The sequence below is a fragment of the Anomaloglossus baeobatrachus genome, chromosome 1 (assembly GCF_048569485.1).
Source record: "Anomaloglossus baeobatrachus isolate aAnoBae1 chromosome 1, aAnoBae1.hap1, whole genome shotgun sequence".
Classification (NCBI taxonomy): domain Eukaryota; kingdom Metazoa; phylum Chordata; class Amphibia; order Anura; family Aromobatidae; genus Anomaloglossus; species Anomaloglossus baeobatrachus.
Window position 1 is genome coordinate 209,182,797 of NC_134353.1, and position 13,467 is coordinate 209,196,263.

General features: G+C 41.2%; 1 protein-coding gene across 2 annotated transcripts in view; it reads left to right on the forward strand.

Annotated features, from left to right (window-relative positions):
- The window catches only part of LRBA (LPS responsive beige-like anchor protein), an 805,540-nt gene that overhangs the window by 587,918 nt on the left and 204,155 nt on the right, over positions 1-13,467 (forward strand). The gene's annotated exons all lie outside the window — the stretch shown is intronic.

Sequence of the window (13,467 nt, forward strand, 5' to 3'; positions counted from 1 at the left end):
TCAATTTCAAGAATCAGGCTCTGAGGTGTCCCATTTGAATGGGTTAGCGGTCGCTAATATGCGCAACCTCACTATTCATTGTAGGGCAATCTGCACTCCCAAAAAAAAGAATGAACTGTGGCGTGAAGACACAGGCTTTCTTTTATTTAAATGGAGCATTTCAGTGCTTCTTCTTTGGATTAATGGGTGTCCCTGAAGTAGAATCCCTAGTAATCAAGTATTACTTATCCTGTAAATAGGTGATGAATTTGCGAAGCTGGAAATAACCCATTAACTTACTATACATGAGTTTTTGTTTTTTAATAATTAATTGTGTTAGGCGGCCTCGCAGATAACCAGGACCAACATGTCTAACTGGGTTAAAAAAAACAAAACCAAAAACTGTTCTGGCCCAGGATTGATCCCGGATATCTGGCCGGATGCCGGTCCCCATATAAGTCTATGGAGACCAGAATTTGGCAATTAAAAATGGTGATGGAAGGGATAGGGGGATAGTAACAAGCACGCTGTACTTACAGAGGCTCTGGCGCGGCTGTAATTGCTTCCTGGCCGCTCATTCACGTGTGGGCGCGTCTGACTACAACCAATCAGACGCTGGTGGGCAGGGAAAGCAGTGTATATGCAGTGAAGGTAATGAGCTGCCCCGGAAGTGAATGAGTGGCTAGGAATCCGTTACAGCCACGTCTAAGCCTCAGTAAGTATAGCTTTATTTTATTTTAAATTTTTCATTTATTTTTTGTATTACTTGAGTGCCGTATGCGGATCAATACCGGAAGTCCCTGAGAATTCCGGACCCGGCACTCGGGTACCTTTGAACCCTCGCGGGTCCTGACATTAAGGGGCCTTTCACTCTGCGTTCCGATCTTTGTTCAGTGGTTCTGTTGGGGCTTCTGTCCCATCCGAACCCCCCCCAAAATGGGTTTTGGACATACCGTATTTTTCGCTTTATAAGACGCACTTTTCCTCCCAAAAATTTGAGAGGAAAATGGGGGGTGCGTCTTATAAAGCGAATATAGCGGTACCTGTCTCTGCGGTGATCGGGTGGCCGGGTGACTGTGGCTGCGTGCAAGCGGCCGGGTACCTGTGCTTGTGTGCGGTGGCAGCCGGGTACTCGTGGCTGCGTGCGGGCGGCAGTCGGGTGCGGTGTGTGGGCTGCGGCTGGCGGCCAGGTGCTGTGTGCAGGCAGCGGCCGGGTGCTGTGTGCGGGCGGCGGCCGGGTGCTGTGTGCGGCCGGGTGCTGTGTGCGGGCGGGTGGGCGGGCAGCCTGCTGGCTGCCACTCTGTGCTTGCGGGGCGAGCGGCTGTGCAGCAAGTTACCCAGCTTGTCCACGGTCCCAGTTTCAAATGATGGCAGCGGGCGCATGCGCAGATGGAGCCCTTGGATGAGAGCTCCATCTGCGCAGGCACCATTATTTGAACCGGGACCGCGGACACTGGGACACTCACTGCACCGGCCTGCTGCTTGACTCACATGCCGACACTGCTGCTGCCGCCACCAACCACGGGACCCGCGGCTCCTGCCACCACGAGTCCCCCGGCTCCTTCCACCCCGGACACCACTTGCCACCACGGACCCCGCTGCCACTGATCCGCCGTGCCTGCCAGTACAACCTTTGCCTCCTGTGACCCCGCTTCACCATCACTGCTGCCCCCCTCCGGTAAGAGAACACCGGATTATTAGACGGACCCCATTTTTCTTTTTTTTTACCTTTTTTATGTCTAAGTTTGGGGTGCGTCTTATAATCCGGTGCGTCTTATAAAGCGAAAAATACGGTATGCGCTGACGGGGCCATTGATTATATTGGTGCTCTGTCGTGCACCATTTTCGGGAGTATACACTTATTGAAGACAGACACCCAGATGCCCAGACTGGACCACTGAACGGAGATCGGAATGCAGTGTGAAAGTATGGATCTGCACATCACTAATAATGACCAAGGTTTTTTCAAACATTGTTGTCCCTTCCAATCTGATCTACTTTCCATGGGCTACACAATTGTGTGATAGATGCATATGGTATTATTTTGTACTTGACAAAAGAAATATAGTAACCACTGCTGGTATAGTTTTGTTTTGTACATTCAGCTCATAGACTACGTACATGGTAATTAGCAGGAATGCTTTGCTTACATAAGTACAATGTGGGACTAGGACTGATAGTTTGTATATCACAGAATTGCTCATTCTGCACATCAGAGTCTCAGGGCTTTAAAATATCGGTCACAGAATCCCCTCGCTATGAAAGCAGTGATTGACATATTCCAGTGCAGCTATATCTACACATGGCAGAAAATCTTATTTCAGAGTCTAATTAAAAGGTCTGCTGTGGTGAAGGCATGCTGTTTGTATACAAACAATGTAATAGAAAAATAGCGTTCAGAAGTTCAGCCAGCAAGAAGAAATGATGCAGCAAGAGAGCCCGCTGCCAAACAAATTGATTCATTCTAGACTGTTTAAAACCCAACATGCCTCTTAAAGAGATTTTGTGTCTGTGGTTATCCAAACCAAGATGACGTTTTCTTACGATTTCCCAGTTTACTCCTTGCAGCCCGCAGATTATATGCAATGATTATAGCTCCTGAAAAGCACACCACTTTGATCTGTGACCTTTTTGTGGTGCTAATCGGGTTCCCAATATCATTATACCTCACTCATTAATCATATTTCCTGCAGCCGTCAGGCAGTCACAGACGCAGCCCGTTTTCAGGCCTGTGTTGGCAGGTTTGTGATTTTTTGCAGATTATTACAGTGCTATACTTTGGCTTCTAACAAACCAGCACCACATCAAGCTGTGTGCTACAATTAAAGTCAGATGGTCCTCAGGTTGAACAGTCAAATAACTTTGCTACTGTCTGTCCTCCTTGCTGGCTAGCTTCAGAAAGACAGATGATATGCAATATGACTAATTACAGATTGTGCCGTATGGGGCAACACACTAATTTAATAGTCTGTCTGTATCAAAAGGATTCTTAAGGATCTACCTGCTTTTTAATAACAACATAAGGGTATCACTTGTATCTACACTGTGTGCAGAATTATTAGGCAAATGAGTATTTTGATCACATGATACTTTTTATACATGCTGTCCTACAACAAGCTGTATAGGCTTGAGACCCAACTACCAATTAAGTAAATCAAGTGATGGGCATCTCTGTAATGAGGAGAGAGGTGTGGTGTAATGACATCAACACCTTATATAAGGTGTGCTTAATTATTAGGCAACTTCCGTTCTTTGACAAAATGGGTCAGAAGAGAGATTAAATGGGCTCTGAAAAGTCCAAGATTGTGAGATGTCTTGCAGAGGGGTGTAGCAGTCTTTTAATTGTCAAACTTTTGAAGCGTGATCACCGAACAATCAAGTGTTTCATGGCAAATAGCCAACTGGGTCGCAAGAAGCGTGTTGGGCAAAAAAGGCGCAAAATAACTGCCCAGGAATTGAGGAAAATCAAGGGTGAAGCTGCCAAGATGCCATTTGCCACCAGTTTGGCCATATTTCAGAGCTGCAACGTTACTGGAGTATCAAAATACACAAGGTGTGCCATACTCAGGGACATGGCCAAGGTAAGGAAGGCTGAAAAACGACCACATTTGAACAAGAAACACAAGATGAAACGTCAAGACTGGGCTAAGAATCATCTTAAGACTGATTTTTCAAAGGTTTTATTATGGACTGATGAAATGAGAGTGACTCTTGATGGGCCAGAGGCTGAATCAGTAAAGGACAGAGAGCTCCACTCCGACTCAGACGTTAGCAAGGTGGAGGTGGAGTACTGGTATGGGCTGGTATCATCAAAGATGATATTGTGGGACCTTTTCAGGTTAAGGACAGAGTTAAGTGCAACTCCCAGACCTACTGCCAATTTCTGGAAGACAACTTCTTCAAGCAGTGGTACAGAAAGAAGTTGGTATCGTTCAAGAAAAACATGATTTCCATGCAGGACAATGCTCCATCACATGCATCCAACTACTCCACAGTGTGGCTGGCCAGTAAAGGTTTAAAGATGAAAAAATAATTACATGGCCTCCTTGTTCACCTGATCTGAACCCCATAGAGAACCTGTGGTCCCTCATAAAATGTGAGATCTACAGGGAGGGAAAACAGTACACATCTCGGAACAGTGTCTGGGAGGCTGCAATGTTGATCGTAAGCAGATCAAATAACTGACAGAATCTATGGATGGTAGGCTGTTGATTGTCATCATAAAGAAAGGTGGCTATATTGGTCACTAATTTTTGGGGGTTTTGTTTTTGCATGTCAGAAATGTTTATTTCTAAATTTTTGTGCAGTTATATTGGTTTACCTGGTTAATATAAACAAGTGAGATGGAAATATATTTGGTTTTTATTAAGTTGTCTAAAAATTCTGCACAGTAATAGTTACCTGCACAAACAGATATCCTCCGAAGATAGCCAAATCTAAAAATAAAAACCTCACACCGACTTCCAAAAATATTAAGCTTTGCTATTTAAGAGTCTTTTGGGTTGATTGAGAACATAGTTGTTGATCAATAATAAAAAAAATCCTCTAAAATACAACTTGCCTAATAATTCTGCACACGGTGTAATCTGGAATCGTGTTAGTATTGGGTATACGCTTTATGCTTCTCACCATTATGTTAGTGTTATACAAATAGAATTTCTCAGGGCCTCTTTTCCAAAAATGCGTCAGCGATAATTGCAGGTTCAGTGGTCAGTCTGTGGCCAACTGCCTGTACAAACCAGAAACTGGCATTATAGTCTTGCATTGTTAGTACAGTTTCCGAGGTTAGAAGTACCTTTGGTGAAATCATGGTCACTTGACCAAAGGGCCTTTACCGAAAGGGTAGCATCCCTATTTAAAAATTTCCAGCAGTGTAGATGAAAGTTCCTGCAAAGACATGCAAAAGAGTAATAATCTTTTGAACTTTTGACTTTCTGGCTTCATATCTCATCATCCACTACAGCTTTAAATGTGAGACTACTTTCATTCTATAGAAGGTAGCTCAGTCATAAATTTGATTTGAAACTATTTAGCATATAATTAGTTATGCAGATTCTTGTCAATTTTGCTCCTTGTTGTGGAAAAATAATTTCTTCCTGCATGCTATAAATTACAAACCTATTCCTACATTCCCTAATAGCTCAGTGTGTTATCAGGTTGATTCCCAAGAAAAAGGTCACTGGTTCGAATTGAAGCACAGCCATGATAAAGATTTCCCAAAAAGAGAAACTGCATTATCCAACTCATCGATTGTGGTCTCTCGGCCAAGAAATTTGCCAAACTGCATCATATGAGTACCATGACAGTTAAAAGAATACAAAATGAAGTCCGTCCTTCCACTCAAAATCCAAGAGGAGGACATACAGGCAAAATATCGGAGTCAACAAGTCGGCTCATCACAAGTCCTTTAAGTTCTAGCGCGACAATCACGGCAGTGGAAGTGGCTTGTATGCTTCGTAATAGTGAGTTCACAGACGTCCATGCAAGCACTGTGCAACGCACATTTCACAAGACTGGAATGGGGGTTGAAAAAAGGAGAAGACTCCTCAACTTCAACATAAGTGTCAGCTACAGTTGAGAGAAATTGAAGGGACTGTCAAGTTCACTGGAGGAAGACTGATGATATGGGGTTGTTACACAGCCAAAAGTGTTTGATATATAACTAGGATCGATGGTGGTCTCAATACTGAGGCTATATGGCAGTATTCTACAAGCTGAGTTACTTCATACACTTGAGTACTTTGGGTATGAAAAGGACAACATAATGTTCCAGCAGGACAACGATCTGAAACCTACTTCAGAGTTGGCAAAGAAATGGTTCAATGACTATGAAGTAGAGGTGCTGGATTGACCCTCACAGATCTATACCAACACTTGAGAGTAGAGTTGAAGAAAAAGCTGTATACATACCCAAGGGAGTCAACCAGTGTGCACCAACATTAGGAACATGTAGAAGAGACCTGGGATAAGATTTAGGTTGAGACATGCTAAAATCTGATAGAGAGCATGGCCAGAGGGACTCAGTCAGTGTTGAAAGACAAAGATGGTTTTACAAAATACTAACAAAATTAAAATGTAAATTTTAGCTTTAGTAGCAAAACAGTAACCATGCAATGATATAAGAATCTGCATAACAAATTATATGCTAAATAGGTACAAGTCAGATTTATGTATGAGATAGCCCAGATTGTCTTCAAAATGAAGGTAGTCTCACACTCAAAGCTGAAGTGGATGGTGAGATATGGAGACTGAAAATCCAAAGTCCAAAACAATGTTACCCTTTTTCTTAAAATGTTAACCTCATTTTTTGATGCAGCTTGTTACCCAAAACTGCATGTCTTTCCTTATTTTAGCAAAGTCTATGAGAATTCAGAAATGTTGTGCGCACTTTGCTTTTTTTTTCCCATGCAGTTTTTGGTGCACAAAAAAACTGCAGTATCTCAATTCTTTGTGCGTTTTTGTCCCCTGTTTCTTAGCCCTTTCAGCCATTGATTCCCCCCTCAAAAAAACGCATGGGAAAAAACACACCAAAACCACATGCTGTTTTTGTTTTTCTGCCACAAGGTGCAGTTTTTTGTCAACAAATTTTCTGCAGCAGGCAAATATACCCTAACTGTAAGCAATGGATTTGCTGCTGATAATATGATCGTACGTGTTAAGCCATCATCAATTAAGCTGGTAAAAGGTCTGGAGCTGATACTAGGTGTGGCATTTGAATTTGGAAGCTGTTGCTGTGAACTTACAAAGCAACGCTCAGTGGAAAAGAAACATACTATCATTAATCTGAAAAAAAAAAAACAACAACAGATATCCATTAGAGAGAGAGCAGAATGTTAGGAGTGGCTAAATCAACAGTTTGGTACATTCTACTAAAAAATTAAAAAAGGAAAAATGCACTGGTGAGCTGGGGTTGAAGTTTTTTTTATCCAATATTTGGGAATCCGTTTTGGAATTCAATGTGAAATATATAGTATTTTAGGCAAGATTAGCATGTTATATATAATTATTTTGCGCATCCATGTCAGTTCTGCTTTAGTGATCCTTTATATATCTGATTGAATGTACTTTTGAATTATAGATGCTTTTTTTTTTACTAATTTGGATAAAGGGCTTGTTAAAGGGAATCTGTCACCAGATTTGGCTCCTATAAGCTGCAGCCACCACCACTGAGCTCTTATATACAGTATTCCAGAATACTATATATAAAAGCCCAGGCCACTCTGTAGAACCTAAAAATCACTTTTATAATACTCACCTAAGGGAGCGGTTCTGTCCGGTGGGTGAAGCTGCTCTCTGGTCCGGCTCCGCCTCTCTGCTGTGATTGCCGTCCTCCTTCTACCCAGCCCAATGTGGATGACTTGTCATTGAGGGCAGATCAAACTACTGTCATGCGCAGGCGCAAGAAAAGGTTAAAGACCGCCCGCACATGTGCACTACAATAAGTATTTCTGCCCTAAGGGCAGATCAAGGTGCAACCTGCAACGGATCGCAATTCTGGCTTGTGTGGATGATGTAAGACGCGTCATGCACACGAGCCTCAGAAGGAGGATGACAGCGATCGTAGCAGTGAGGAGACACAGGACCAGAGAGCAGCGATGCCCATCGGACCGGACCGACCCCCCCCCCCGCCCCCCTCCCCAGGTGAGTATTTTAAAAGTGTTTATGTTCTACACAGCAGCCTGGGCACTTATATACAGCATGTTAGAATTTTGTATATAAGAGCTCACGGGTGGTGGCCGCAGCTTATCGTCGTTAAATCTGGTGACAGGTTCCCTTTAAGTATATTCCTAGATAAGATATGGATTCTTCTTTCCATTTAAATAGAAATTTGCTTTTAATTTTATTTTAGCGTTGTAGATCTACTGTATATTGAATGCAAAATTTGGGATTTGGATCTGTTGACTTTATAGTATGATATGGTAGAAAAATGATCACTAATTTTAGATCGCCTTATTGAATTCATAGGGTCAAACATTGTAATAATATCATATGCAAATAGAGTAACCTTGTATTGTCTGAAATTTGTATTTTTTTAATATCACTTTTTCTGATTGCTTCTGCTAGAGGTTCTAGCAATAGTGAAAATAAAATCGGGGGCAGGGATTAACCCTGTCTTGTGCCATTAGAGATAGTAAATCCCCTTGACTGTGCCCCTTTTTCTTGTCACTGAAAGCTGGTATATAGGCTGTGCAGAAGCCATTTAGTTTATAATTAATTTATTATTGTTAATGGATGCAGACGCTTGCATGCTATTATCAGACTGTGACGCTGTAAAGCACCTGTAAGGACTTTTTTCAGGATTCTGTTTCTTTTTCCGGCACCCTGCATAGTTGGTCCTCTGAGCCAGATGTAAAAATACTGTGCTTGGTCCTGTGGGAAGAAGATTTTCTATTGCCTGCAGCTTTTTTTTCATTCTGTCACCATAAATTGGAGATATTGTTTCAGCGATAGAAATGGCTGATTTCCAGTTAATTCTACATAAGCAGTGTAAAACACTGATTTGTATGGCAGGTCTGTCAGCAGTGAAATACATGTCTAAATTTTCACCATTTTAGCATACGATTTACAGCTTAGTGGTCTGTAGAATGGGAATGGTACATAGCCTTCTTAGCAGCTGTAATCAAATACATATTTCATCTATAGGAAACTTCGTTTCCCTCAGGCTTCATATTGCAATTGCAGCTTCAATGCCAAGGGTTAAATCCGCAATGCATGTTTGACAGCCTCCTGATCTGTAGTAAGTACTATATAAAGATGATGATGTTGAGTGATGTGGATTAGATGTGTTTTATCAGCTGCATTTTTACATCTTAAACCTGGTTGCCTAAGATCTTTTACCTAGGAGTATTTAATTTTGGATGTAAAGTTTAGAATGTTCATGTTGGCAAAACTCTGAGGGTCAATACCAAAACTACACACTAGATTTCATAACACCACTGACAAATTCGATTCTTGATTCTAGTCCACTTGTTTATGATGGGAGACGTAGATATATTAAAAATAGTAATAACTGCAGAAAAGTCATTCTATCACTGGTTTGTTAAATTCACATTTTCCAGGTGCTCTGTACACTATGGGTCAATGACAACTTAGGAAAGAACAATTAGTGCCGCTACTTAATGTACTACACAAAGGATGCTAAAATAATGCCTTCTGACATCACTTCCTGATTTCTAGCCGTTGGCTGTAGAGGCACACCCCAATCTTCCTGCTCTGTCCACCTCCTGTGTGTACTCCACAAACATCACTATTAAAGGAGTATTACCACCTCGTATATTCATTGCCTATCAAAGGGTAATGCCCTAAGTGTATAGTAGATGCAGTTCCCACCAGTGGGACTACATTTCACTTGATAACATTGTACCACTGTCGGTGGTGTGGTGGCCAGAATTCCTATACGAATTATTGGGAATTCAGAGCACCTCTCCACTGACAGCAGCACATGTCAGTGCCCCCTTCTTGAGATCCATAAAGGTCCCATTAGTGGGATCCCCATCTACTGTACATTTATAGCATATGCCTATGCTATGCTGTAAATAGACAAGATGGGAATAAGGGGTACTTTACACGCTGCGACTTCGCTAGCGATTGCTAGCGATGTCGAGCGCGATAGCACCCGCCCCCATCGTTCCAGCGATATGTGGTGATCGCTGCTGTAGCGAACATTATCGCTACGGCAGCATCACATGCACATACCTTGTCAGTGACGTCGCTGTGACCGCCGAACAATCCCTCTCTCAAGGGGGAGGTGCGTTCGGCGTCATAGCGACGTCACTGCGGCATCACTCAGCGGCCGGCCAATAGAGCGATAGATGTAACATCCCACCCACCTCCTTCCTTCCACATTGCTGATGGAAGCAGGTAAGGAGATGTTCGTCGCTCCTGTGGTGTCACACATAGTGATGTGTGGTGCCGCAGGAACGACGAACAACATCGCTACGTATGAGACAACAATTTTTGGTGTTTGGACGACCTCTCCAAAACCAACGATTTTTGTCTCTCTTGCGATCGTATAAGGTCGCTTGTATGTGTTACACGCTGCGATGTCGCTAACGGCGCCGGATGTGCGTCACAAACACCGTGACCCCGACGATAAATCGCTAGCGATATCGCAGCGTGTAAAGTACCCCTAACTCTGTAAGGCTATATTCACACAACTATTTCCAGTTTGTGTTCTTGCAAAATGTACCATTTTACTCTAAAGTCATTCATTTTACATCTGTGTTGCGCCCGTATTTTTCTCATCCATTTTTAAAAACTAAAGTAGGTGAACTGTTTGAATTTTATCCATTGACTTTTAGCAATAGATAATTTAAAAAACGATGATATATGGATCGAACAATGAAGTGAAAAGTACACATTACGTTTTTATCCGTTTTTCAGGAATCCCCCAGAGACTTTAATGGTAAAATGGTGATAAAGGCATGAGAATATCAATGCCAGAGTAGAGAAACCGGGCATATGCCGCGTTGTCACCAGTAGGTCGTGATGTTGATTATTTTAAAGTTCTTTTTTTTCAGGTCCCTGCGTTTAAGAGAACTGACTCCTTCATCAGGACATTCAAGAAAAAAAATCAATAATCAAATGAAAGATTGATTTTTTTTTCTTGAATGTCCTTATGCAGACTAAGTTCTCTGAAATGCATTGACCTGAATAAAAGAGCTTTAAAACAATCAACATCTGGACCTTCTGGTGACAGTGCGGCATATACCCGGTTTCTCTACTCTGGCATTGTTCTCTACATATCCGGGGCTGCGTCCGTCAGCCTCCATTTCTGTAGCGTGATTAGTTGTGACAGGCACAACCCTAATAGGTGAGTTTATTCACCTTGTTCTCGTCACTTTCTTTGCCTGGTAAGACCCTATTCTGCGCTTTTATCTGTAGTTTTTCCAAGGCATGAAAATAGACATGCTAAAAAGCACTTGTATATCTGTATAATTTCGAGTGAAGTAAGTTGTTTGTTTTTTTTTTATTTTTTTTTCTTATTTATTTCAGCGGGGTTTGGTAAAAATGGGCAGGGCTTAGGTGGAGGGAGGGGTTCTCCTAGAAGGTCAACAAATGCAATGTGATTTCCAGAAAAGTGCGTACATTATAGCGCTAGTTTATGCCTACTCATAGCTGACGTAGATTTACATTTTCGGCACACTGATGGCCAGTGATATGCTGAATTTATTAGGAAGCATGCACCTCTTAAATTAAGCACATCTTACACCGAGATAATTGAAAGTTTGTTTTCAGGTAGAAGGATATTATGGTAGTATTCTTCAGTCTTTTAACCCCTTCATTAGTAGGATAATTCCACCTTATTTAATAACCTCACAATAAAACTATTACTATAATTAATTGGAATACCGTTTAGTAACTTCCTAAAGTTCTCTATTTACTGAGCAGCATAATCTGAACTCCAACAAAATTGTAATATAGCATTAAAATTGCTTGAGAGTTATGTTGTACATTAAGATTTTATTGCAAATTGCCTTCTGTTTCAAGGTGACAAATACCCTGGTATTGAGCGATTTATGGACTGCGATTCTGTTTTAAGGGGATATAAATTATTAAAAGAAACAATCATTCTGAGATAGTTTTAATTTTCTTTAACCAGCATATGTTACTAATTAAAATCATGACAAATGCCGTATAATTCTCATTATATTTCCTTAAAGTGCAGTTAAAACACAAACTCATGCAGCGGTCTTACAGAAGAAGAAATGACTTGTCTTGTTAACTTTTTAAATGCTATGCTGGGGAGAAAAGTCTAAACCGTTTCATTTAGGGGGTGTAGGCTTAATATTCTTTAAAGTGCATATCTACTTTTGGAAACCCTGGAATGGTGAAAGAGGTTGTCCAATAAACCGCGCTTTTCAGCTATCCCTGGAATAAGTGATACACGTATGATTGTTGAGTGTCCATCAAACAGAACCCCCAATAATCATGAGAAAAGTAGTTCTAAAATCCCCTGTGTGAATGGAATAATAGTTTTTGGGTTACAACTAGGGATGAGCGAGCACTACTATGGTCAGGAGCTTAGTACTTGAAACGAGCAGGCCAGACCCTCAGACTTGCTTGACCCAAGTACCCAAGCATAATGTAAGTCAATGGGGAACTCAAGCATTTTTCCAGAAGATCTTTCGGAAAAATACTCCAGTTTCCCATTGACATCCAGAATATTCGGTACTCAAGTCAAGCCCTTCTAAACGTCCAGCCTGCTCATTTTGAGTACCAAGCACCCGAGCATGGTAGTGCTCGCTCATCACAAGTTACTACCACTCCATTTTTTGTCTGAGATTGGCGGTGTCTACTATTTCTATAGACAAACTGCTTCGTCCTCACAAGAGACCCCCATTCTCATGAACATACAGTTATCAACTATTTTGTTGATAGGTGATAAATGTTATTTATTGGAATACCCTTTCAAGGATAGAATTGTTTCACTGTTGATTATATATATTTATATTTTTTATTCAATAGTAGTCCACATCCAGCAAATGGTATTTCAAATTATCTCATCAGCCTAATTATTTCTGATTTTATTCCTGATTTTTTTTTTTTTTTTTTTTAAATCTCCAAATTCAGTCCTTTGCTTTACTGTGTGTCCCTCATTGTGACTACCAGAATTTTACCACTACTACTACTCTACTGTGTGGACTGTAAGTCAGTTTCTCTATTTACTTCTCATAGACTCGCATAGAAAGTGTGCAGAGAATGAGTTCTGGTTGAAATTGAAAATGCTGTATGATTCACGTAGTAATTTTTCAATTAAAATGTCATCCTGTCAAAGGGGTTGCCCACCTTTTTTATTTTTCACAATCGCTTTTCTATACTACTGTGACCACCATCCAGGTCTGATCTCCTGACTTCTGCAGCTAATCACTGGTGCGGAATTGTCCTATGAGTGCATATCTTTTTTTTTTTTTTTTTTTTTTTTTTTTTTATTTATAAACCATGCTATGAAAAAAAAGGTCTGGACAATCTTTTTAAGATTTCCCAGTGTACATAGAACACTGGTAGCTACTAGCCTAATTGTAGGCATGTTTTCATCATTACAGTTAATGTAAATGTAATGAATGAACTTGGTACCAGTCAATTTTCAGTCCAGCGGCAAAGTCAGTAATCTATGATCAGACCGGATCCTTACACTTAGCCTTGCCTGGCACAATGTGACATTCACATCACGCCACAGTAAGTGATGAGCGAATAGTAACTATTCAGGTTCAAATTATTCATAACAAATCCCAAAGTACTATTCCGGTATTCATAATGAATGGCGAACCTAATGCAAGTCAATGGGGAACCGAGCATTTTTCTTGCCATGAAGAATACTGGAATAGTACTTGGTATTTGGTAAACATTATCTAAACACAAATATTTACTATTCACCCTTCTCTAGCCACAGCGATGATCACGCCAGGCTACCGAATATAAAAAAAAAACAGCCGCGGATACTGGCCAGTACGAGGCGGTTCTCAGGGTGCCCATCTGAGTGCCACA